This window comes from Solanum dulcamara, chromosome 6 (genome assembly GCF_947179165.1).
Source record: "Solanum dulcamara chromosome 6, daSolDulc1.2, whole genome shotgun sequence".
NCBI classification, from domain to species: Eukaryota; Viridiplantae; Streptophyta; class Magnoliopsida; order Solanales; family Solanaceae; genus Solanum; species Solanum dulcamara.
In genome coordinates this window covers 75,218,597-75,245,162 of record NC_077242.1, presented here as the reverse complement: position 1 = coordinate 75,245,162, position 26,566 = coordinate 75,218,597, and the positions used below count along the sequence as shown (strand labels likewise).

The 26,566-nt window shown below is 31.3% G+C and overlaps 1 long non-coding RNA gene across 1 annotated transcript; it reads left to right on the top strand.

Annotated features, from left to right (window-relative positions):
* The first annotated feature begins 309 nt into the window (after nt 1-309).
* LOC129893093 (uncharacterized) lies at nt 310-1,666 on the top strand. The gene is made up of 2 exons (XR_008767388.1): nt 310-395; nt 1,310-1,666. It is a non-coding gene; the product is annotated as an uncharacterized LOC129893093 (long non-coding RNA).
* Nucleotides 1,667-26,566: the final 24,900 nt, after the last annotated feature.

Sequence of the window (26,566 nt, the reverse complement as noted above, 5' to 3'; positions counted from 1 at the left end):
TATCTTGATGTTTAATTAGAGGTCTTGAATTCGAATTTTGTTGTATGAAACAAATCCTAGTAGGGAGCGTTTTTTATCTCTTAAACTGACTTTATATATGCGACGTGAATTTAAATTAATCAGAGATTCAATAAACACCGACTAAGAAATCAAAAAATAAAATCTTAGTTGATTTCTTTGACATTTTCCTTATCTTGTGTGTGGGGTTAATTTATACATAATTTAGGAAAAAAATATTGTAAAATATTGTTCTTGGGTTAGTATAAATTCACCCTTAGATATCCTTAGTTTCTCACAAATTTAAAGTATTTCAAAGGATTTTTTAATTAGAAAAATGGCAAGCAAAATAACTTTTTGTGCTCTACTCTTTTGCTTTTTCCTCATGTTTGCTTCTGGTGAGTAATTCTCAAATATTTGTCTCTCATTTCTTGTTTACTTTTTTTCTTGGTTCTGTTCCATAGAATAAACACTATAAGTTCAATCTTTTTTGGTTATAAGTTTATTTTGAGTTTTACTTTTTCGCTAGTCTCACACTTTAACTTATGTTTTGTACATAGTTGTTGAGCCATAAAGTTGTAATTTTTGTGCTTTCTGATCGTTTCGGTGATATTATATCACCACCTTTCTGTGGCTTAACAGTGTTGTATTAAGGTTAGACTTAGTCTCCGTCTGCCTCTTTTTACTGAATAACACACGAGTAATTACATATGAAAAAAAAAACTTTATGATAAAAACACATTCGCACAACCACTTTTTCGCTAGTTTGACACACCAATTATTAGTTATTTTCCTTTTTCTACATGAACAATCGATCACCATCTACACAACTTGGTGTATTTTAATACATATGTAGTTATAGTTCATGTAGGAAAAGGAAACAACTGATAGCAGAGGTGAGGCGTGAAACTCGCGAAAAAAGTGATATTTCAAGAGTGTTTTTAACCATTATCTTTTTTCAATTTTAAAACATTGATTAGTTGATCTAATCCAATTTAACTTTAAAAATTAGTCAAATTAACATTTCAGAAGCGAAAACCGTCACATAAATTGAGACTCAAAGAAGTAACAAAAATCATGAAATGACACCAACATGGGTTGTGGTGCAGTGGTTGGACTGCTCCACCCTTAACCAGAGGTCTCGGGCTCTACCACAAATGGGCCCTGCACTGCGCAATTCGAATTTAGCCAGGGCTTCACATGCTCCATACACTGAATGAGAAACAAAAAAAACTATGAAATGACATGTTTTAATTTATTTCTTTTTGTTATATATTTCCTAAGATTTTTTTTGTCCTATGATTTATTGCAGAGATGCAGATAACAGAAGCAAAATACTGTAGAAAGCCTAGTAAAGGTTGGAATGGGAAATGTTTTGAAAAAAAATGTGACAATTGGTGCAAGAATAAGGATCATGAAGATTATGGAGATTGTTACAAGGGATATTGTTATTGCTATTATAAATGTTGAAAAATAAATAAATTAATGAAGCACAATATATGACCATAAGACTTTTCTTATGGCACAATGTGTCTTATATAATTTATAGTTGAATAAATGTTTGCAATTACATGCATGATTAATATTGCAACAACAATGACCATAAATTATTTATGGTCTAAATGTTTGTAACTTGATGTTTTATATATGAAAGATATAGTATTGCTGTGTCTCTTGACAATTATGAAACACAATTACAATAAAATAGTCACAATTTATAATTGCGTACTTGTCAAAAGGTTGTTCCTTTTCGGAGAAAAAATCTCCACAAGAATCTTCAACGAAATTTTTCAAGAATTGGAATAGGAAGAAGAGAAGGAAGAAAGTCTCATTACTCCTATTCTGTTTTGAACGAAGGAGTCCTTTTAATTCTAAAGTTACGCACATATTCAGAAAGAATTTGAATAGTTGTGTCTCTTCCTTTTATCTATTAAATATAAATTAGATATATATAACAAATATACATATTTATTTATTATTTAATGGATCCGAATTGACCCACATGAGCGACCCAATCCAATTTCCTTCAGATTCAAAATACATGATTTTTAATATGTCTCTTGAATTTACTAAAATTTGCTTAATTTGAACTTACTGATCCAAATTCATCTTATATATATGATGAGTACATATTTATAATTATTCTTTTCAATTTTGTTTCACAGATGATGAGTACATATTAAGTAACATCAAATCGAAATCATTTTTCTAGTACCGCAATATATATATCTGCAACGGATATTTATATATAAAATGTTAAATTTGATATAAATATCAAGTATCGATAAAATTTTACGCTTTTATTATATGTGAGATGGAATTTATTTGATGATGATTTTTGAGTCAACAACTATAGATACACATACAAGCCATTCCCTTAAAAATGCCTTCCCACAAACATTCCCCTCCAAAAATATACCCTTCATTTGTACATACATTATCACAATGGTAACCATTATAACATTGCCCCTGAAAGTTTTTACTCCATGTGTCACAAAAACCAGCACTAGCACCCTCCACAACTTCAATTTCTGCAAAAAAATAAAAAAAATCACGAAACTGGTTAACTATGCTCGAGCAAAGCTCATACAAATACGCCAAATGAGTTTACCTATACTATGATAGATAATTATTTTTAACAATTTATCTGATATATTATATACATGTTATAACAAATTAAATTACATAAATATTTATTAAACTTCTTTATAATATATATATATACAAAACATAAATCTTTTTTCTTGACTCACCATTTGATGCAATGAGGAGAAAGCCAAGAAGTATAACAAAAAAGCAAGAAACATAATATCTAGCCATTTTTCGACTTAGGAATTATGTATCAACCTACTAACAATATAATACTTATAGGGACAATAATAAATTTAGGTATCAACATTAATTAATTAATATTATTATAGAATTAGTTTATTCAAGAAGCAACATTAATTCTTGGTATCTTCAAAATCACCAATATTGAAGACAACAAATTTTACTTTGATAAATAAGAGATAAACTCATGACACTTTTATTTTTTTTGTTCAACTTTTTCTTAATTACTTGACTTTTCTTTTTGTTAGTATTGATTGTTATATTCACTATGTACCAATTTTTTTTTGTCAGTTTCCACAATATTTACCTCGATTTGGTTTTGTAGATTATCAATTCCAACATACATAAAAGACCAAAAGAAAAACATAAAAAGCAAACAAAAAAAACATGCGTAATTTCTTGTAAAATATAGGTCAAATATAAGAGTTTAAGATATAAAAAGAGGTTCATGTACACAATAAGATCGTAAAGTAAATACATATAAAACTTGATAAATATTAAACGATAATTTGATAAAAGTAATAATTAACTAATACTCTCAACATATTAAAATTTATTGATAGTTCTATTCAAAAATATCGTAATTTCAGTTCATCTCTTATAAGAGATAGGTCAATTATAAGAATTTATTTAAATTAAAACACTGAACGTGTAAAAAATATTATTAACACAATAAGATCATAAGATAATTATTAATAAATTTATGGATAAACATTAATTGGTAGTCTAATAAAAAAAATTAACTAAGTTATCACGTGTTAAAATTCATAATCCATAGATAGTTGTATAAAAATTATTTACACATCCCACGTGCATAATTTAAATCGAAAATATAAATATCAAAAAACAGCTCATTGGATTCTTGTTGCTTAAAGGAATCAAGATTAAATATTCATTATTATGAGACATAAAACTATAATATTCATTATTATGAGACATAAAACTACAAATTAATAAAACAAAGATGAAAACAGCTCAAACAGTTCTTTTTTCGATATTTTTCATGTTGATTTGGAATTTAGATACCAAGAATATTGCTTCTAGAATGAAATATTTAATTTTTATTTTGAGATGATTAAGAATCGAATTAATTCCTTTAAATATCTGCTTTTCATTCCAATTATCGTATAACTCTTTGCTATTTAATTTGATATAATTAAGAAGAAGTTTGAGTATGGCTAAATTTCATATTTGCTTCTCTAGGTTTCTAGTTATACTTTTTCGTGTGCTCCTCATTTTGTCAAATGGTGAGTTCAAAAAAAAAAAATTGGAAACAAATGTTTTGTTTCCATAATTTGATCCACTTACTTTAAATAAAGTGTTACAAGTAATTTAACGTCTCATCTAAAAGCATAAGTTGTTAGAGATCTATATATGTATTATTAACTTGGTTTGTCGATAATGTTTCCAACAAATTTTTTATCAAGAATCTCTTACCGATGAGCTAAATTCCGTGGGGACATCTGTCATAATTAGCTTCTGATAGTAAAATTTAAACTATTAGAAAGGGTCTATATTTATTTATTTACTTATTTATCTCTACAAACTTTAAAGTACTCTGGTGTGAACTAGACAAGTTTTAAAACGTTTTGTTTCTTTTTTAAATTTTATGTTTAGTTAAATAATAGCACATAAATTGAGATAAATGATGTATCAAATTTCATTTTTCTTTTTTACTCTTCCTCCAATTAGGATGTGTGACTAACGCATCTTTTTTTTTTCTTTTCAAAATTAAATGATCTGGACGTTTTCCTTTGGGTTGGGATCAGGACTTCCATTGAGAAAAGTCCCATGTTCTTCGATTTCTATTTTTTATTATCTGTATTTCGAAGTATGGCTCATCCAAACATCTGACTTTTTTTGTGTGGGGGTGGGGTGGGGGGGGGGGGGGAAGATATTGAAGCTGTGGAAGATGGAATTTGCAAGCAATTTAGTTCAACATTTAGTGGGCAATGCTATGTGTCATCTCATTGTGAGGAAACATGCATTAAGGAAGGAAGTTCCACAGGAGAGTGTGAATGGAAAGGAATTCATTGGAGATTTGTTTGTATGTGTGTATATTTATGTTGAGTGAAATTGAAATCATCATCAAAATGCTTACATATAAGAAAATATAAAATAAGATAAGAGAGTTATAATAGACGTGAATAAATGTTCTAATTGAGTGCAAAAATAAGAAAAGAGAGTGTGTTGTACAAGTGAATAAGTTTTCTTGATGTTACTTGTATTTTATGTTTACTCATGAGAAGACAATGATATTGAAAAAATAATACTTGAATGTATAAGATACATCTTTCATCTACTTTGTACTTTGCTATTTGTTGGAGTGTGAAATCGGTAAAGAAATGGATTTTAGGCTTTACTCAATCTCAAAAATGAGGTCATGAAGAAAGGGTGGCATAAATCCATATAAGAAGTTCAAATTATCCTCATTCCACCAATATGGGACTTAACATGACCATTTCATGATCTAAGAGTTTTGTGAGAAATATAGAAGAAAAAATATTATTGAATTGTGTAAGAATAATATTACATAAAGACCCTATTTATAGACATTATAAACCAATTATTTTTCAAGTAGGATACTATCAACTATTCCTTTTTCTATTCTTATTCTAAGTAGGTGTAACACCCCTTAAAATGTTATTGATTAATGGATCCTTTCATTCATGAAGTCCAAATAAATTATCAAAAAAACTATTTAATTCAAGCATGAAACTTTATGGATTTTCATATCATGATTCTAATTGCATAGATTATTAAATATTTGAAGTTTAATCACCTATCTTTTGTTAGTTTATGTTGTCTCTCAAATGCATTAATTTTTTTTTTATTTATGAAAGGTCCTTATATGAAGACATAAAAATGTTTTAAAGTATTTTGATTATATTATGATCTCTCATGCCTAAAGTATTTTGATCATAATTATTTCTCTCATTACTAAAGTATTTTGATTATATTGTGATCTCTCATGCCTAAAAATATTTTTATCATATTATGATCTCTCATTACTAAAGTATTTTGATCATAATTATGTTCTCTAATGACTAAAGTATTTTGATTATATTATGATCTCTCATGTCTAAAGTATTTTGATCATAATTATTTCTCTCATGACTAAAGTATTTTGATTATATTATGTTCTCTCATGACTAAAGTATTTTGATCATGTTCTAAAGTATTTTGATCATATTCTAAAATCATTTTGATCATGTTCTCTCATGACTAAAGTATTTTTATCATATTCTAAAGTATTTTGATCATGTTCTAAAAGTATTTTGATCATGTTCTCTCATGCCTAAAGTATTTTTATCATATTCTAAAGTATTTTGATCATATTCTAAAAGTATTTTGATCATGTTCTCTCATGCCTAAAGTATTTTGATCATGCCTAAAGTAATTTGAGCATAACTTTTCATAGGATGGTCCAAATTAGGTGATTCAAATTTCTGAGTAACCACAACATCATTACCTACAACTTTCATGAAGAACACATCTTAAGATTCGGAGTTTAAGTAGATCAAATAAATTGATCTTTGCAAGACATAGTGCTGTGACAGAATGGAGTGTTTGTAGAATAAAATTCATATCTCGATGTAGAATGCTCCAAATTAGATGATTCTTGAACTAATTGAAACTAGACTTCTATATCTACAATTCTTATGAAGACACCAAATCCTAATAAGGAATTTATCTTATTCAAACGCAGCTTCGAAAACGGATATTCCGTTAAAAGAGATTTCATCTCACCTACCATAGAAAGATCTAGAACCATTTGACATCATCCATGACATCAAAATTCTCCATTTAATTTTCAAGATCATCCTTTATGATTATGTTTATTTATTGTTAGGTCCCTCCTCCACACCTATAAATACCCACCTTATTTCCTCATTTTATTCACCAAGCTTTCTTAAGCAACTCTTCTCTCTATATACTTCTTCTCAAATATAGTTTTAGTTTTAGTAGTATAAAAATACTACTCCGGTGATTCTTATACTCCGGGTAGTACACAAAACAAACCGGCGTGAAGAAAAGGCTAGAGGTCCAAGAGTGTTCCAATTCGAAGTAAAACTTCTGATTTAAGGTATGTAAGGCTTTCATAGCATTGGATTGAGTTCGTCCGTGCGCCCAATATTAAAATTAATTATAATTGAGTTATAGTTGAGTTTTATCCAAATCTTGAATTCTAAATGAATTAATTCTTCTTCTATTGAGTTTGATATATTTATGTATTAATATTATTATTATTATTGTTATCTCTCATATTATTGGAATTATTGTTCATGGCTACTTTCCCATGAATCCTAATTGATTTGATGTTCATGAATATTTTTACACATGTTTTGAGTAAAGATGTTGACTTTTTATTATTTTCATTGATAAAAATAAAGTTATATGAATTAATACTATATATGTATTTTATTGAGTTTTAAAAGAGCAAAAGAGTTGAGCTTGAATGAATTTGAACAAATGATAATTTGAGCAAGATGTTTTGATGAGATGTAAATGATATTTTTTGGAAGTATAATGATTGATGAACATGAAATGAGATGAGTTTGATGATTTAAATTAAAGTCCAATGAGACTAGATGATGAGTTTAATATGAGCACATATTTTGGGAGTAGTATTGAGCACCGAGTTGGGTAAGAGTTTAATTGACTCAAACCCCAGAACTACGTAGCCAGCGTAGGATGGAGGCTATGCCTCTTAAGTCCCAAAAAGAGGACTTTGATGAGTGGATCCAAGATAGTGATGTCCTTTACCCTGGCAAGGTATTGGATGGATATGGCAACGACATCGCTTCGTTGTATCATTGCTAGCTCATAAGTGATGGCTGTCGGTTAGAGAAACTCCCAACTGAGTAAGCATTGCTTATTACTATTATTTTTATTATTATATTTTAAACTTGCATTACATATTGATGTTGAGATGATGTTGAGTTCTGAGCTGAGTTTTCTTGAGAGGAGTTTCTTGATATCTGTCCTTACCTTCCTGCCATTTTACATACTCGTACATTCCACGTACTGACGTCATTCGACCTGCATCGTTTTATGATGCAGATACAAGTGTTAGAGATCCTCAATAGGCGCATCGTTGAAGATCATTTCTTTTCGGCTATTTGGTGAGTCCTTCTTGTATTCGAAGGAACTCCTTATCCTTTTATTATTGTTGAGTGTGATGTTTCTTTTGAGGTAGCCATGGACATGTCATTGGCACCATCTAAGAGTATTAGAGGCTTCATAGACAGTGTTTGATGATGTAATCCGAGTAGTTCTCCTTAGAAACTACTTCTTTAAGAATTATCATTTTTTTTTAATATTGATGATGACAAGCCCACATTAGTATTCTTAAGTCTTCCGCTGATGAACAAATGAGTAATGAGACCAAGTGGTTCTCTCGGAAACCAGAGATGGTTTCTGAGTGCCGGCCACGCCTAGGGTACCCTCTCGGGGCGTGACAAACTTGGTATCAGAGCATAGAGTTCAAGAGTCCTAGGGTGTCTATGAAGCCGTGTCTAGTAGAGTCTTATTTATGGGTGTGTCGTGCACCACACTTATAATCAAGAGGCTATAAGACATTAGGAAAGTTTCCCTTCTCTCATGATCTATGTCGTGCGATAGAGCATAATCTAGGTCTTTTCCCCTCTAACAATTGTTCTTTGCGAATTTCAGAAGATGTCTTCAAGAAGAGTTCCAATCCTAAGGGAGATTGATGTTAATGAAGGTGGTATTCTTGTACAAAATACACTGGAATCATCATTGGTATCGAATGTAAAAGTAAGGCAAGACATGGGTCCAGTCTTAGTTAAATAAAAGAAATTGGTGGTTGATAAGAAGTTCGAAGTTCTCTCACAAGGGGGAGATAGAGTACCTAGTTATCAAGGTTGGTTGTTTGTTCTAATGTTAATAATATTAGGCGAGTCATGATAGATAAAGAGAGAGTGGTGGTTCCGTATAGTGATGATGTTGACATGCTTATTCCATTTAAAGTTATAGACATGGGGGAAAAAGCTACATGGATCTTGTTGTGTGTATTATCTAGGTAAGAGTATATTGGTATGCCCTTGTTAGGAGTTAATTGAAATGCGGATGTACATCTGCTAATGTAGGCATGGAAATTCTTAAGTGATGTTGACTTCAAGGAAGCAGTAAAGTGGTTAAAAATGGTAAGCTTGAATGCGTGACTGTAGATATGTGAGTGATTGTAGTAGGATATTGATGACTTCTTGTTAAGGGTTTCAAATGAGTCTATTAGAATGGTTATAGAACTAGGCTTAAATGTGACATTGTTGGAATGTGGGTAAATGTACGATGTATTGAGAAATTGATGTCTTGATAAATTCACACTTGATGTCTCTTAGTTTCATCTTCATTCGAGGACGAATGATCCCAAGGGGGAGATATTGTAACACCCCTTAAAATGTTATTGATTAATGGATCCTTTCATTCATGAAGTCCAAATAAATTATCAAAAAAACTATTTAATTCAAGCATGAAACTTTATGGATTTTCATATCATGATTCTAATTGCATAGATTATTAAATATTTGAAGTTTAATCACCTATCTTTTGTTAGTTTATGTTGTCTCTCAAATGCATTAATTTTTTTTTTATTTATGAAAGGTCCTTATATGAAGACATAAAAATGTTTTAAAGTATTTTGATTATATTATGATCTCTCATGCCTAAAGTATTTTGATCATAATTATTTCTCTCATTACTAAAGTATTTTGATTATATTGTGATCTCTCATGCCTAAAAATATTTTTATCATATTATGATCTCTCATTACTAAAGTATTTTGATCATAATTATGTTCTCTAATGACTAAAGTATTTTGATTATATTATGATCTCTCATGTCTAAAGTATTTTGATCATAATTATTTCTCTCATGACTAAAGTATTTTGATTATATTATGTTCTCTCATGACTAAAGTATTTTGATCATGTTCTAAAGTATTTTGATCATATTCTAAAATCATTTTGATCATGTTCTCTCATGACTAAAGTATTTTTATCATATTCTAAAGTATTTTGATCATGTTCTAAAAGTATTTTGATCATGTTCTCTCATGCCTAAAGTATTTTTATCATATTCTAAAGTATTTTGATCATATTCTAAAAGTATTTTGATCATGTTCTCTCATGCCTAAAGTATTTTGATCATGCCTAAAGTAATTTGAGCATAACTTTTCATAGGATGGTCCAAATTAGGTGATTCAAATTTCTGAGTAACCACAACATCATTACCTACAACTTTCATGAAGAACACATCTTAAGATTCGGAGTTTAAGTAGATCAAATAAATTGATCTTTGCAAGACATAGTGCTGTGACAGAATGGAGTGTTTGTAGAATAAAATTCATATCTCGATGTAGAATGCTCCAAATTAGATGATTCTTGAACTAATTGAAACTAGACTTCTATATCTACAATTCTTATGAAGACACCAAATCCTAATAAGGAATTTATCTTATTCAAACGCAGCTTCGAAAACGGATATTCCGTTAAAAGAGATTTCATCTCACCTACCATAGAAAGATCTAGAACCATTTGACATCATCCATGACATCAAAATTCTCCATTTAATTTTCAAGATCATCCTTTATGATTATGTTTATTTATTGTTAGGTCCCTCCTCCACACCTATAAATACCCACCTTATTTCCTCATTTTATTCACCAAGCTTTCTTAAGCAACTCTTCTCTCTATATACTTCTTCTCAAATATAGTTTTAGTTTTAGTAGTATAAAAATACTACTCCGGTGATTCTTATACTCCGGGTAGTACACAAAACAAACCGGCGTGAAGAAAAGGCTAGAGGTCCAAGAGTGTTCCAATTCGAAGTAAAACTTCTGATTTAAGGTATGTAAGGCTTTCATAGCATTGGATTGAGTTCGTCCGTGCGCCCAATATTAAAATTAATTATAATTGAGTTATAGTTGAGTTTTATCCAAATCTTGAATTCTAAATGAATTAATTCTTCTTCTATTGAGTTTGATATATTTATGTATTAATATTATTATTATTATTGTTATCTCTCATATTATTGGAATTATTGTTCATGGCTACTTTCCCATGAATCCTAATTGATTTGATGTTCATGAATATTTTTACACATGTTTTGAGTAAAGATGTTGACTTTTTATTATTTTCATTGATAAAAATAAAGTTATATGAATTAATACTATATATGTATTTTATTGAGTTTTAAAAGAGCAAAAGAGTTGAGCTTGAATGAATTTGAACAAATGATAATTTGAGCAAGATGTTTTGATGAGATGTAAATGATATTTTTTGGAAGTATAATGATTGATGAACATGAAATGAGATGAGTTTGATGATTTAAATTAAAGTCCAATGAGACTAGATGATGAGTTTAATATGAGCACATATTTTGGGAGTAGTATTGAGCACCGAGTTGGGTAAGAGTTTAATTGACTCAAACCCCAGAACTACGTAGCCAGCGTAGGATGGAGGCTATGCCTCTTAAGTCCCAAAAAGAGGACTTTGATGAGTGGATCCAAGATAGTGATGTCCTTTACCCTGGCAAGGTATTGGATGGATATGGCAACGACATCGCTTCGTTGTATCATTGCTAGCTCATAAGTGATGGCTGTCGGTTAGAGAAACTCCCAACTGAGTAAGCATTGCTTATTACTATTATTTTTATTATTATATTTTAAACTTGCATTACATATTGATGTTGAGATGATGTTGAGTTCTGAGCTGAGTTTTCTTGAGAGGAGTTTCTTGATATCTGTCCTTACCTTCCTGCCATTTTACATACTCGTACATTCCACGTACTGACGTCATTCGACCTGCATCGTTTTATGATGCAGATACAAGTGTTAGAGATCCTCAATAGGCGCATCGTTGAAGATCATTTCTTTTCGGCTATTTGGTGAGTCCTTCTTGTATTCGAAGGAACTCCTTATCCTTTTATTATTGTTGAGTGTGATGTTTCTTTTGAGGTAGCCATGGACATGTCATTGGCACCATCTAAGAGTATTAGAGGCTTCATAGACAGTGTTTGATGATGTAATCCGAGTAGTTCTCCTTAGAAACTACTTCTTTAAGAATTATCATTTTTTTTTAATATTGATGATGACAAGCCCACATTAGTATTCTTAAGTCTTCCGCTGATGAACAAATGAGTAATGAGACCAAGTGGTTCTCTCGGAAACCAGAGATGGTTTCTGAGTGCCGGCCACGCCTAGGGTACCCTCTCGGGGCGTGACAAACTTGGTATCAGAGCATAGAGTTCAAGAGTCCTAGGGTGTCTATGAAGCCGTGTCTAGTAGAGTCTTATTTATGGGTGTGTCGTGCACCACACTTATAATCAAGAGGCTATAAGACATTAGGAAAGTTTCCCTTCTCTCATGATCTATGTCGTGCGATAGAGCATAATCTAGGTCTTTTCCCCTCTAACAATTGTTCTTTGCGAATTTCAGAAGATGTCTTCAAGAAGAGTTCCAATCCTAAGGGAGATTGATGTTAATGAAGGTGGTATTCTTGTACAAAATACACTGGAATCATCATTGGTATCGAATGTAAAAGTAAGGCAAGACATGGGTCCAGTCTTAGTTAAATAAAAGAAATTGGTGGTTGATAAGAAGTTCGAAGTTCTCTCACAAGGGGGAGATAGAGTACCTAGTTATCAAGGTTGGTTGTTTGTTCTAATGTTAATAATATTAGGCGAGTCATGATAGATAAAGAGAGAGTGGTGGTTCCGTATAGTGATGATGTTGACATGCTTATTCCATTTAAAGTTATAGACATGGGGGAAAAAGCTACATGGATCTTGTTGTGTGTATTATCTAGGTAAGAGTATATTGGTATGCCCTTGTTAGGAGTTAATTGAAATGCGGATGTACATCTGCTAATGTAGGCATGGAAATTCTTAAGTGATGTTGACTTCAAGGAAGCAGTAAAGTGGTTAAAAATGGTAAGCTTGAATGCGTGACTGTAGATATGTGAGTGATTGTAGTAGGATATTGATGACTTCTTGTTAAGGGTTTCAAATGAGTCTATTAGAATGGTTATAGAACTAGGCTTAAATGTGACATTGTTGGAATGTGGGTAAATGTACGATGTATTGAGAAATTGATGTCTTGATAAATTCACACTTGATGTCTCTTAGTTTCATCTTCATTCGAGGACGAATGATCCCAAGGGGGAGATATTGTAACACCCCTTAAAATGTTATTGATTAATGGATCCTTTCATTCATGAAGTCCAAATAAATTATCAAAAAAACTATTTAATTCAAGCATGAAACTTTATGGATTTTCATATCATGATTCTAATTGCATAGATTATTAAATATTTGAAGTTTAATCACCTATCTTTTGTTAGTTTATGTTGTCTCTCAAATGCATTAATTTTTTTTTTATTTATGAAAGGTCCTTATATGAAGACATAAAAATGTTTTAAAGTATTTTGATTATATTATGATCTCTCATGCCTAAAGTATTTTGATCATAATTATTTCTCTCATTACTAAAGTATTTTGATTATATTGTGATCTCTCATGCCTAAAAATATTTTTATCATATTATGATCTCTCATTACTAAAGTATTTTGATCATAATTATGTTCTCTAATGACTAAAGTATTTTGATTATATTATGATCTCTCATGTCTAAAGTATTTTGATCATAATTATTTCTCTCATGACTAAAGTATTTTGATTATATTATGTTCTCTCATGACTAAAGTATTTTGATCATGTTCTAAAGTATTTTGATCATATTCTAAAATCATTTTGATCATGTTCTCTCATGACTAAAGTATTTTTATCATATTCTAAAGTATTTTGATCATGTTCTAAAAGTATTTTGATCATGTTCTCTCATGCCTAAAGTATTTTTATCATATTCTAAAGTATTTTGATCATATTCTAAAAGTATTTTGATCATGTTCTCTCATGCCTAAAGTATTTTGATCATGCCTAAAGTAATTTGAGCATAACTTTTCATAGGATGGTCCAAATTAGGTGATTCAAATTTCTGAGTAACCACAACATCATTACCTACAACTTTCATGAAGAACACATCTTAAGATTCGGAGTTTAAGTAGATCAAATAAATTGATCTTTGCAAGACATAGTGCTGTGACAGAATGGAGTGTTTGTAGAATAAAATTCATATCTCGATGTAGAATGCTCCAAATTAGATGATTCTTGAACTAATTGAAACTAGACTTCTATATCTACAATTCTTATGAAGACACCAAATCCTAATAAGGAATTTATCTTATTCAAACGCAGCTTCGAAAATGGATATTCCGTTAAAAGAGATTTCATCTCACCTACCATAGAAAGATCTAGAACCATTTGACATCATCCATGACATCAAAATTCTCCATTTAATTTTCAAGATCATCCTTTATGATTATGTTTATTTATTGTTAGGTCCCTCCTCCACACCTATAAATACCCACCTTATTTCCTCATTTTATTCACCAAGCTTTCTTAAGCAACTCTTCTCTCTATATACTTCTTCTCAAATATAGTTTTAGTTTTAGTAGTATAAAAATACTACTCCGGTGATTCTTATACTCCGGGTAGTACACAAAACAAACCGGCGTGAAGAAAAGGCTAGAGGTCCAAGAGTGTTCCAATTCGAAGTAAAACTTCTGATTTAAGGTATGTAAGGCTTTCATAGCATTGGATTGAGTTCGTCCGTGCGCCCAATATTAAAATTAATTATAATTGAGTTATAGTTGAGTTTTATCCAAATCTTGAATTCTAAATGAATTAATTCTTCTTCTATTGAGTTTGATATATTTATGTATTAATATTATTATTATTATTATTGTTATCTCTCATATTATTGGAATTATTGTTCATGGCTACTTTCCCATGAATCCTAATTGATTTGATGTTCATGAATATTTTTACACATGTTTTGAGTAAAGATGTTGACTTTTTATTATTTTCATTGATAAAAATAAAGTTATATGAATTAATACTATATATGTATTTTATTGAGTTTTAAAAGAGCAAAAGAGTTGAGCTTGAATGAATTTGAACAAATGATAATTTGAGCAAGATGTTTTGATGAGATGTAAATGATATTTTTTGGAAGTATAATGATTGATGAACATGAAATGAGATGAGTTTGATGATTTAAATTAAAGTCCAATGAGACTAGATGATGAGTTTAATATGAGCACATATTTTGGGAGTAGTATTGAGCACCGAGTTGGGTAAGAGTTTAATTGACTCAAACCCCAGAACTACGTAGCCAGCGTAGGATGGAGGCTATGCCTCTTAAGTCCCAAAAAGAGGACTTTGATGAGTGGATCCAAGATAGTGATGTCCTTTACCCTGGCAAGGTATTGGATGGATGTGGCAACGACATCGCTTCGTTGTATCATTGCTAGCTCATAAGTGATGGTTGTCGGTTAGAGAAACTCCCAACTGAGTAAGCATTGCTTATTACTATTATTTTTATTATTATATTTTAAACTTGCATTACATATTGATGTTGAGATGATGTTGAGTTCTGAGCTGAGTTTTCTTGAGAGGAGTTTCTTGATATCTGTCCTTACCTTCCTGCCATTTTACATACTCGTACATTCCACGTACTGACGTCATTCGACCTGCATCGTTTTATGATGCAGATACAAGTGTTAGAGATCCTCAATAGGCACATCGTTGAAGATCATTTCTTTTCGGCTATTTGGTGAGTCCTTCTTGTATTCGAAGGAACTCCTTATCCTTTTATTATTGTTGAGTGTGATGTTTCTTTTGAGGTAGCCATGGACATGTCATTGGCACCATCTAAGAGTATTAGAGGCTTCATAGACAGTGTTTGATGATGTAATCCGAGTAGTTCTCCTTAGAAACTACTTCTTTAAGAATTATCATTTTTTTTTAATATTGATGATGACAAGCCCACATTAGTATTCTTAAGTCTTCCGCTGATGAACAAATGAGTAATGAGACCAAGTGGTTCTCTCGGAAACCAGAGATGGTTTCTGAGTGCCGGCCACGCCTAGGGTACCCTCTCGGGGCGTGACAGTAGGATTGTGTACATCTATTCATATTCTAACACTCCACCTCAAGCTAGTGCATACAAATCATATGTACCTAGCTTGTTGCAAATATAATTATTACGAAGATCGGTGAGAGACTTGGTGAAGATACTTGCAAGTTGATCATTTGACTTCACAAACTTTGTAACAATATCTCTTGAGAATAACTTTTCTCTGTCAAAGTGACAATCAATCTCAATGTGCTTAGTCCTCTCATGAAACACTGAATTTGATGCAATATGAAGGACCGCTTGATTATCACACACACGTTTCATATGACCGGTTTCTCCAAATTTTAGTTCTGTCAGCAATTGTTTGATCCAAACTAGCTCATAAGTTGCCACAGCCATTGCTCGATGTTCTGATTCTGCACTAGATCAAGTAACCACACTCTGTTTCTTACTCTTCCACGACACCAAATTACCTCCTACTAAAAACAATACCCAAATTTAGAACGTCTATCAGAGGGTGATCCTTCCCAATCAGCATATGTATATCCGGTGATATGCTCATGGTTGTGATCCTTAAAGATTAGTCCTTTATCGAGGCTTGATATATCGCAGAATGCGAATAACTGTATCCCAACGACTATCATAAGGAAAAGTCATAAATTGACTTACAACACTCACAGAAAAAGAGATAGCAGTTCTAGTCACTGTGAGATAATTCAAATTTTCAACCAACCTTCTATACCTTTCAGGATTACTGAGTGGCTCTCCTTATCCTGGAAGGAGTTTAATCAGACCATAGACTGGCCTACACAATTGACATACAAGGGTACTAGACTCCCCTGAGCAAAAAAAATCAGATGGTTGCTCCATATAGACTTCTTTCTTAAGATCACCATGCAAAAAAGCATTCTTAATGTCCAACTAATAAAGAGGCCAATGATGAACATCAACCATAGATAGAAAAAGATGGACAAATGCTATTTTAGCCACGGGAGCGAAAGTGTCACTATAGTTTAGCCCAAACATCTGAGTATACCCTTTGGCAACAAGGCGAGCCTTCAGTCGATCCACCTGACCGTCTGGGTCAATTTTGACTGCATAAACCCAATGGCAACAAATAATTAATTAAACTGCAGGAAAGAAAACAAGCTCTCAAGCATCACTCATATATAAAGTAGACATCTCATCAATCATAGTCTGCCTCTATCTAGAATGAGAAAGTGCTTCACCTATAATCTTAGAAATGGAAATAGAAGACAAAGATGATACAACAGCATAATATGGTGAGGATAGACGATGATAACTCAAAAAAGTATAATGTGGGTTAGCATTTTGAGTGGATCATATACCTTTTTGAAGTACAATTGGTTGGCTAGGAGGAGGCAAGTTTGCAGAAGGATCAAGGTTGGACACATGACATAAATCATCTGAGACTACAACTAGAGATGTAGGAGAGACCGTAGATTCCTCAAAAGATCGTACAGGTAAGACTTGAGGTATGGGTAAGACCTTAGATACATCAGGATGAACAGAAGATATATAGTAAGGTTGAGACTCAAAGAATATGACATCAGTGGACATAAGGTATCAATGAAGTTCAGGTGAATAACAACGATACCCTTTTTGAACTCGAGATTAACCAAGAAAGACACATTTGAGGGCACAAGGTGCTAATTTATCTTTCTCTAGGGCTAAGTTATGAACAAAACATGTGATTCCAAAGACATCAGGGATAGAGTAAAGACGTGACTGAGAAAACAGTATGAAATGCAGAACCTAATTCTGAATAGAGGATGGGGACATTCTATTAATTAAATAACAAGACGCAAGGACTGCATCTCCCTAAAAGAGCAACGGAACATGGGATTCAATGAGAAGAGTGTGAGCGATCTCAATGAGATGCCTATTCTTCCTTTCTGCTACACCATTTTGTTGAGGGGTGTATGAACAAGATGTTTGGGGAATACTTCCATGGTGAGACATAAACTCTTGAAATTGGGCTGATAAGTATTCCAAGGCATTATCACTACGAATAGTACGAATAGAAACTCCAAAATAATTTTGTATTTCAGCAAAGAAACTTTTGAATATACAAAATAACTCAGAACGATCTTTCATTAAGAAAATGCAAATGCATCTTGAATAATCATCAATAAAACTAACAAAATAATGAAATCCAAAGGGGGAACTAACTCTCCTAGGACCCCAAATATCAGAATGAACTAATGAAAAAAAAGACTCTGAATGACCCTCAGTACTAAGTGAAAATGTAGCATGAGTTTGTTTTCCAAGTTGACACAACTCACAATCTAAACTAGAAAAACTAGGCACCATCTTTTGCAGCTTGGATAAACTCGGAGGTCCCAAACGTTTGTGAATTGATCTGGAGAATCTGTAATGGAGCATGTTGTAAAGAAGTTTGAAGAGGTAAGATAGTAAAAGTCTTGTGATTCATGCCCTGTGCCAATCGTTTGTTCCGTACTACAGTCCTACATGAGAAAAAATCATCAAAAAATAATATGCCACAATGTAAGGCACACGTCAAATGACTAATAGAGGCCAGATTAAAAGAAGAGCCATGGACATAAAGAACAGAGTCTAGAGTGGCAGAAGATAAGGGTTTGGCTTTGCCAACCTCTTTTGGTTTTGTTTGGATCCCATTAACTAAAGTAATAGCTAGAAGAGATTGTGAATAAACAATATCAAACAAAAGTGATTTATTACCAGAGATATGATCGGAAGTTGCCGAGTCCATGACCCATGAACCAAGAATACTAGATTGTGAAACACAAGAGAAAGAATTACCCACAATAGAAATATCAGGTTGTGCAACCGAAGCTACTTTTGGTGACATTTGCTTACTTGCTTGATACTAGAGGAACTCATCATATTCTGTATGAGAAATATGAGCATTATTGGATGATTGATTAGGCTGAGCCACAGATGCTACTTGTGGAGATGTCTGTTTACTTGCACGATTTAGAAGGAACTCATTATATTTCTTTAGAGCAATAAGATCATAACTGGGTGGTGGACCATGCAAAATATAACATATTTCACGAGTGTGCCCAAGTTTATGACAATGACTATACTTGGATTGAGGTTTTTCAAAACGCCCTCCTTCTCGCCGATTCTCCATAGATTGATATGCTTCTTTTATCTATGATTTTAGATGCAAAAATAGAGGAGTCAATGGTGGGTGATGAGGCTACTATATGATCGGGAGGCCCAGGAAAACGAAGTAGACGAGAGAATAATCCATCAATTGTAGGAACTACAGGACTAGCTAGAATCTTATCACGCACTGAATCATGGTCGATAGGAAGTCCAACAAGTGTAAGAACTAGAAACAACATTTTTCTATGCTCTTGTTGTTTTTCCACATTTGTAGTAACTGACATTAATATTTCAAATTCCTCCATGACTATTTGTACCTATCCCAAGTAAGTAGACATATCGGAATCTTGTTTCTTTAAGTTGGATCTTTGATATATCACATCATAAAATCGAGATATGTCATTAGTTTATAAAGCAAGAGCCTTTTTCCAAACTGAATAACATGTCTGGGATGGGCGAAATAAGGGCATCAACTTGGAATCGATAGATCGCCATAGGAGACTACATAATTGAGCATCAACCTTCACCCATTGTGCTTTGACTTTTGCATCTTCCGCACTAGCCTTGGCCTTTTCATCTACCACACAAACATTATTGGTTAAGTGATCTTGAACGCCTTGACCCTTACACCACAGCTCAACCGAGGAAGCCCAAGCTAAATAGTTTGAGCTTCCCATTAATGATTCCGAAGTAATCATAGGGCTTGAACTTCCTATATTTTTGGAGCCAAAAATATCAATCCCAAAAGACATTATGAAATATATATATATATAGGAATCTGGAAAAAAAAAATTAGAGAAAGTTCAGTCGTCAGAAACTGGAAAGACAGAACTGACTGTCGAAATCTGGTATGGAAATCCAGATTTCGCCAAAAACTCACCAAAAATTTGTTGAAAATTACCGAAACCCTAATATCGGGGCTCGGATCTGGAAAAAAATTGGCTGGGGTTTGGTCGGAATGACTGGATGACCCCAACCGAGAAAAAAAAACTCAAAAATAACTAATCAAAAAAGCCTCACGCGCAGGCGCGTGAATCAGGTCTTGTAAAAAAATTTCACCTTTGAACGGGACGTGATAGCGCGTGAGGTATTGTTTTCCGGTGGTTCTAGCTGGGGTTTGGTTGCCTGAGCTTTCCGAGCTTTGTAATGGTGTTGGTTTTCTAACAACACCCACAGAATAAAAAACTGACAAAATTCACCCCCAAAAGTCGCTGGAAAAGTAATTGACACACGGTGACTTGAAGTTTCTCACCAACGCTCTGATATCATGTGAGAAATATAGGAGAAAAATATTTTTGAATTGTGTAAGAATAATATTACATAAAAATTCTATTTATATACATTATAAACCAATCCTTTTCCAAGTAGGATACTATAAACTATTCCTATTTATATTCCTATTCTAAGTAGGATTTATGCCCGTCAACTTTGGGTGTGCACAAGTAGACACTTAAATTTGTATAAAATTGAACAAGTAAACACACATGTCCTCTGTAACACAATACACATAGGACACCAAGTAGGATACAAAATTGTCATGTAGGATGCCATTTAGGACTAATGTGTCTATTTGTTCAAGTTTTGGATAGTTAAAGTGTCTACTTGTGCATTAGTAAAGTTAGAGGTCATAGTTATCAGTTAAAGCCAAGTTAAGAGTAATATTTATGTATTATGCCTTTTAATTATTTAATTAATTATGTATGCAGTATGTCCTCTCACATGAGAGCCTGATTCTTTTGAATGAGTCAAGCACGTGAAAATTCTTTTTGATAATGAGTAGTTGTGAGACTCGAATTAAGCCTATCATATTGTAGAATGTGATCGTATCATCAAAAAGCTTGACTATGATTTTATAATGATTATTAGTAGTCTTCCTGTTATATTTTCAAATTAACCATAATGTTTATTTTAAGAATTATTATATCTACCGTGAATAAGTACATGTACGTACCCTTTGAATTGTACAACTTCCAAGTACTTGACTTTTTCCTTTTTGGACTTTCTTTACAGTAGTAGGAATATTGTTACTTTCATGCGGATGGATGAAGAATATTAAAACTTTGATTTGTTCAAAAGTTTATCAAGATGAAGTATTCCTCCCTTCTTTTTTTCTTTCAAAATTTATCTAGTTAATATTTTTAATCACCGAGGGTTGCGATGAGATGAATAGAATTCTTTGATGTTTAATTAGAGGTCTTGAATTCAAGTTTTGTTGTATGGAAAAAATCTTGATAAGGACCGTTTTTTATCTCTTAAACTGGTTTTATATATGCGACGTGAATTCAAATTAATCAAGGATTCAATAAACACCGACTAAGAAACCAAAAAATAAAATCTTAGTTGATTTCTTTGACATTTTCCTTATCTTGTGTTTGGGATTAATTTATACATAATTTAGGAAAAAAATATTGTAAAATATTGTTCTTGGATTAGTATAAATTCACCCTTAGATATCCTTAGTTTCACACAAAATTAAAGTTTTTCAAAGGGTTTTTTAATTAGAAAAATGGCAAGCAAAATAACTTTTTGTGCTCTACTCTTTTGCTTTTTCCTCATGTTTGCTTCTGGTGAGTAATTCTCAAATATTTGTCTCTCATTTCTTGTTTACTTTTTTTCTTGGTTCTGTTCCATAGAATAAACACTATAAGTTCAATCTTTTTTGGTTATAAGTTTATTTTGAGTTTTACTTTTTCGCTAGTCTCACACTTTAACTTATGTTTTGTACATAGTTGTTGAGCCATAAAGTTGTAATTTTTGTGCTTTCTGATCGTTTCGGTGATATTATATCACCACCTTTTTGTGGCTTAACAGTGTTGTATTAAGGTTAGACTTAGTCTCCGTCTGGCTCTTTTTACTGAATAACACAGAGTAATTGAATATGAAAAAAAAAACTTTATGATAAAAACACATTCGCACAACCACTTTTTTGCTAGTTTGACACACCAATTATTAGTTATTTTCCTTTTTCTACATGAACAATCGATCACCATCTACACAACTTGGTGTATTTTAATACATATGTAGTTATAGTTCATGTAGGAAAAGGAAACAACTGATAGCAGAGGTGAGGTGTGAAACTCGCGAAAAAAGTGATATTTCAAGAGTGTTTTTAACCATTATCTTTTTTCAATTTTAAAACATTGATTAGTTGATCTAATCCAATTTAACTTTAAAAATTAGTCAAATTAACATTTCAGAAGCGAAAACCGTCAAATAAATTGAGACTCAAAGAAGTAACAAAAATCATGAAATGACACCAACATGGGTTGTGGTGCAGTGATAGGACTGATCCACCCTTAACCAGAGGTCTCGGGCTCTACCACAAATGGGCCCTGCACTGCGCAATCCAAATTTAGCCAGGGCTTCACATGCTCCATACACTGAATGAGAAACAAAAAAAACTATGAAATGACATGTTTTAATTTATTTCTTTTTGTTATATATTTCCTAAGATTTTTTTTGTCCTATGATTTAATGCAGAGATGCAGATAACAGAAGCAAAATACTGTAGAAAGCCTAGTAAAGGTTGGAATGGGAAATGTTTTGAAAAAAAATGTGACAATTGGTGCAAGAATAAGGATCATGAAGATTATGGAGATTGTTACAAGGGATATTGTTATTGCTATTATAAATGTTGAAAAATAAATAAATTAATGAAGCACAATATATGACCATAAGACTTTTCTTATGGCACAATGTGTCTTATATAATTTATAGTTGAATAAATGTTTGCAATTACATGCATGATTAATATTGCAACAACAATGACCATAAATTATTTATGGTCTAAATGTTTGTAACTTGATGTTTTATATACGAAAGATATAGTATTGCTGTGTCTCTTGACAATTATGAAACACAATTACAATAAAATAGTCACAATTTATAATTGCGTACTTGTCAAAAGGTTGTTCCTTTTCGGAGAAAAAATCTCCACAAGAATCTTCAACGAAATTTTTCAAGAATTGGAGTAGGAAGAAGAGAAGGAAAAAAGTCTCGTTACTCCTTTTCTGTTTTGAACGAAGGAGTCCTTTTAATTCTAAAGTTACGCACCTATTCAGAAAGAATTTGAATAGTTGTGTCTCTTCCTTTTATCTATTAAATATAAATTAGATATATATGTTACGTCGATAAAAGACGGTTTAAAATTAATTTTAACTTTGTAAATAAAAAAATCAATTTTAGAAAAGAGGAGTCGCCACTTAATTTTTTTAAAGAAATTAAGAAAACTTAATTTAAAAGACCCTAACAGATTTAAGTCTTAAAAATTCAGAGAAAAAGGTACGAGGTTCTTATTTCCACTTTCAGAAGATGTTAAGCATTCAAAGTGGCCGCTAACGCGCGGTTATCCGACGATTTGAAAAATTATTTGACTAACATTTGAAAATATTAATTTAAAAGGAAACGAAGATTTTAAAATTAGTTGTTTTTTGAAAAAATGATCCAACTTAAAAATTGAATATAATATGCATGTATTTAAAAAAAAGTAAAGTTTACCAAATGCCTAAGTAAAGGTAGAAAATCATCTAAAGAGTAAATTAACATGAATTGGTTTATCTTTAGGAAAATCTAATTAAGTTAAAATAAATTAAAATTAATATCTAAATAAACATAAATAATACAAGAATAACAACCTAGTGAAATCCCACAACGTGGGGTCTGGTTAAACAAGCATAAATAACATAAGTAAATAAATTATTACAACCCGAATTAATATAAATAAACAATAGATAACACATGAAAATATTGTCCGACACTTAGTTTCTGTACGCCTGGACTAAGTTGTTGGGTCATCTACGTTTTGGGCCTTAAGCACAATTCTACTGTATATATCGCAGTTGTATACACATTGTATATCGTAATATATATATTGTATATAGTGTATACAATTTTATTTATGTATATCAAACTATATACACACACTATACCACCTATTTGTTCCCTGTATCTGTTGTATATTACTGTATATCAGACTGTTTATATACTGTATATCAGTGTATAAAACACTGTTTTTCACTTGTATTCCGTGTATACAGCCCAATATCAATATATAAATCATGAATATTACCTTCCTTTCTATTTATCAACTTTCCAGCAATTCAAAACAGATGATGGGAGACTCAAAACTTAACTATATGCAACGATGGGGTCCAAAGATGGACTCAAATTTATATCACATGCACCAAAATAAAATTACAGAGCATTTACTTATTTTAAGCTAAACCAAGGAACATATCACGATATTTTAAGATATCAAATTGATGAGCATCCTAGAAGTGACTAACAACATGCATATATGTGGACAAAGGAAAGGAAAGAAGAAATATATTCAAGTAACTAAAGAACACGTATTTAATATATACGTTATACTAGCTCAAATTTTAAAGAAAGAATTAAATCAATTAGGCCATGAAAATTCTAATTGAATAATAACTTTAAGCATATTTTTTGTTATCTAAATCATGTTAAAAGAAGAAATTAAAAAAACACAAAAATTTATATTGTCAAAGAAAACTATTTGGAAAAATAATGAACAAAACTAAGATCTTTCATGAAATAATCTTAACACATAATAGCTAACTAATTCTAATACATGCTAGCTATAAAAAATTTCTATCATTAATCTAATTATTCTTAATACATGCTAACTAAAAAAACAAGACTACGAATCAACTAAATATAAAACATAAAAATAATTAAATAAAATAAAGCTGAGAAAGATCTTACCTCTTTTCTGGCAACAAGACTGAAGACGATGAGCGAAAGACAACTTCACCACCATCCAAGAGCTTGATGGAACTCCAATCTACAAAAAAAAAGATTAAAAATTTAGACTCGAACCTTCGTGGGTTCGACGTTATAAGAACACTGTTCTTAGTCTAAATTTTGAATTCAATCTCCTATTTTCCTTGAAGAAAAATATAGATTGGAAGCTAGAAATTTTCACAACTTTTAGGTTGAGGACAAGAGTCCAAAAATCCTAGTCAAATTAAGAAAATTTCAAATTTTGGGGTGGCTAAAGAACCTCCCACCTCTTCCCTCTTCTTAATAAGAATATGAGCCTTTGTATAGGCTCCAAAAACTTCAAAATTTCTTGCAATTTTCGATGTGGGAGATTGTTTGTTTGTTTTTGTTTTTTTTAGAAAAAACTAAAATTTTCACAAATGCAAACTATAATTAAGCTAACCTAACTAACATTGTATTTAGTTAAAAATAAAATCTTTTTTGAAATAATTTTTGAATAACTACATAAATAGTAATCAAAGATATAGTTTATAGAAATATTTATATTATACTAAAATTTATATATAAAAAAAATAGTTAAGAATAACATAAAAATATCTTTGTTTTTTATAAAAGCTAATTATTTCAAAAAAATATTTGAAATTCAAAGAAACTCGATAGCTAATTTGCGTTGTGGAGGGTCAAATTGGGTGTCAACAATATATAACAAATATATAATCGTGTACTTGTTACAAAAGTTTGTTCTTTTTTGGAGAAAAAATCTCTACAAGAATCTTCAATGAAAATTTTCAGAAATTGGAGTAGGAAGAAGACGAGGAAGAAAGTCTCATTACTCCTTTTATGTTTTGAATGAAGGAGTCCTTTTAATTCTAAAGTTACGCACCTATTCAGAAAGAATTTGAATAGTTGTGTCTCTTCCTTTTATCTATTACATATAAAATAAATAAATAAATATATATATATATATATATATATATATATATATATATTTATTTATTATTTAATGGATCCGAATTGACCCACATGAGCGACCCAATCCAATTTCCTTCAGATTCAAAATACATGATTTTTAATATGTCTCTTGAATTTACTAAAATTTGCTTAATTTGAACTTACTGATCCAAATTCATCTTATATATATGATGAGTACATATTTATAATTATTCTTTTCAATTTTGTTTCACAGATGATGAGTACATATTAAGTAACATCAAATCGAAATCATTTTTCTAGTACCGCAATATATATATCTGCAACGGATATTTATATATAAAATGTTAAATTTGATATAAATATCAAGTATCGATAAAATTTTACGCTTTTATTATACGTGAGATGGAATTTATTTGATGATGATTTTTGAGTCAACAACTATAGATACACATACAAGCCATTCCCTTAAAAATGCCTTCCCACAAACATTCCCCTCCAAAAATATACCCTTCATTTGTACATACATTATCACAATGGTAACCATTATAACATTGCCCCTGAAAGTTTTTACTCCATGTGTCACAAAAACCAGCACTAGCACCCTCCACAACTTCAATTTCTGCAAAAAAATAAAAAAAATCACGAAACTGGTTAACTATGCTCGAGCAAAGCTCATACAAATACGCCAAATGAGTTTACCTATACTATGAGAGATAATTATTTTTAACAATTTATCTGATATATTATATACATGTTATAACAAATTAAATTACATAAATATTTATTAAACTTCTTTATAATATATATATATATACAAAACATAAATCTTTTTTCTTGACTCACCATTTGATGCAATGAGGAGAAAGCCAAGAAGTATAACAAAAAAGCAAGAAACATAATATCTAGCCATTTTTCGACTTAGGAATTATGTATCAACCTACT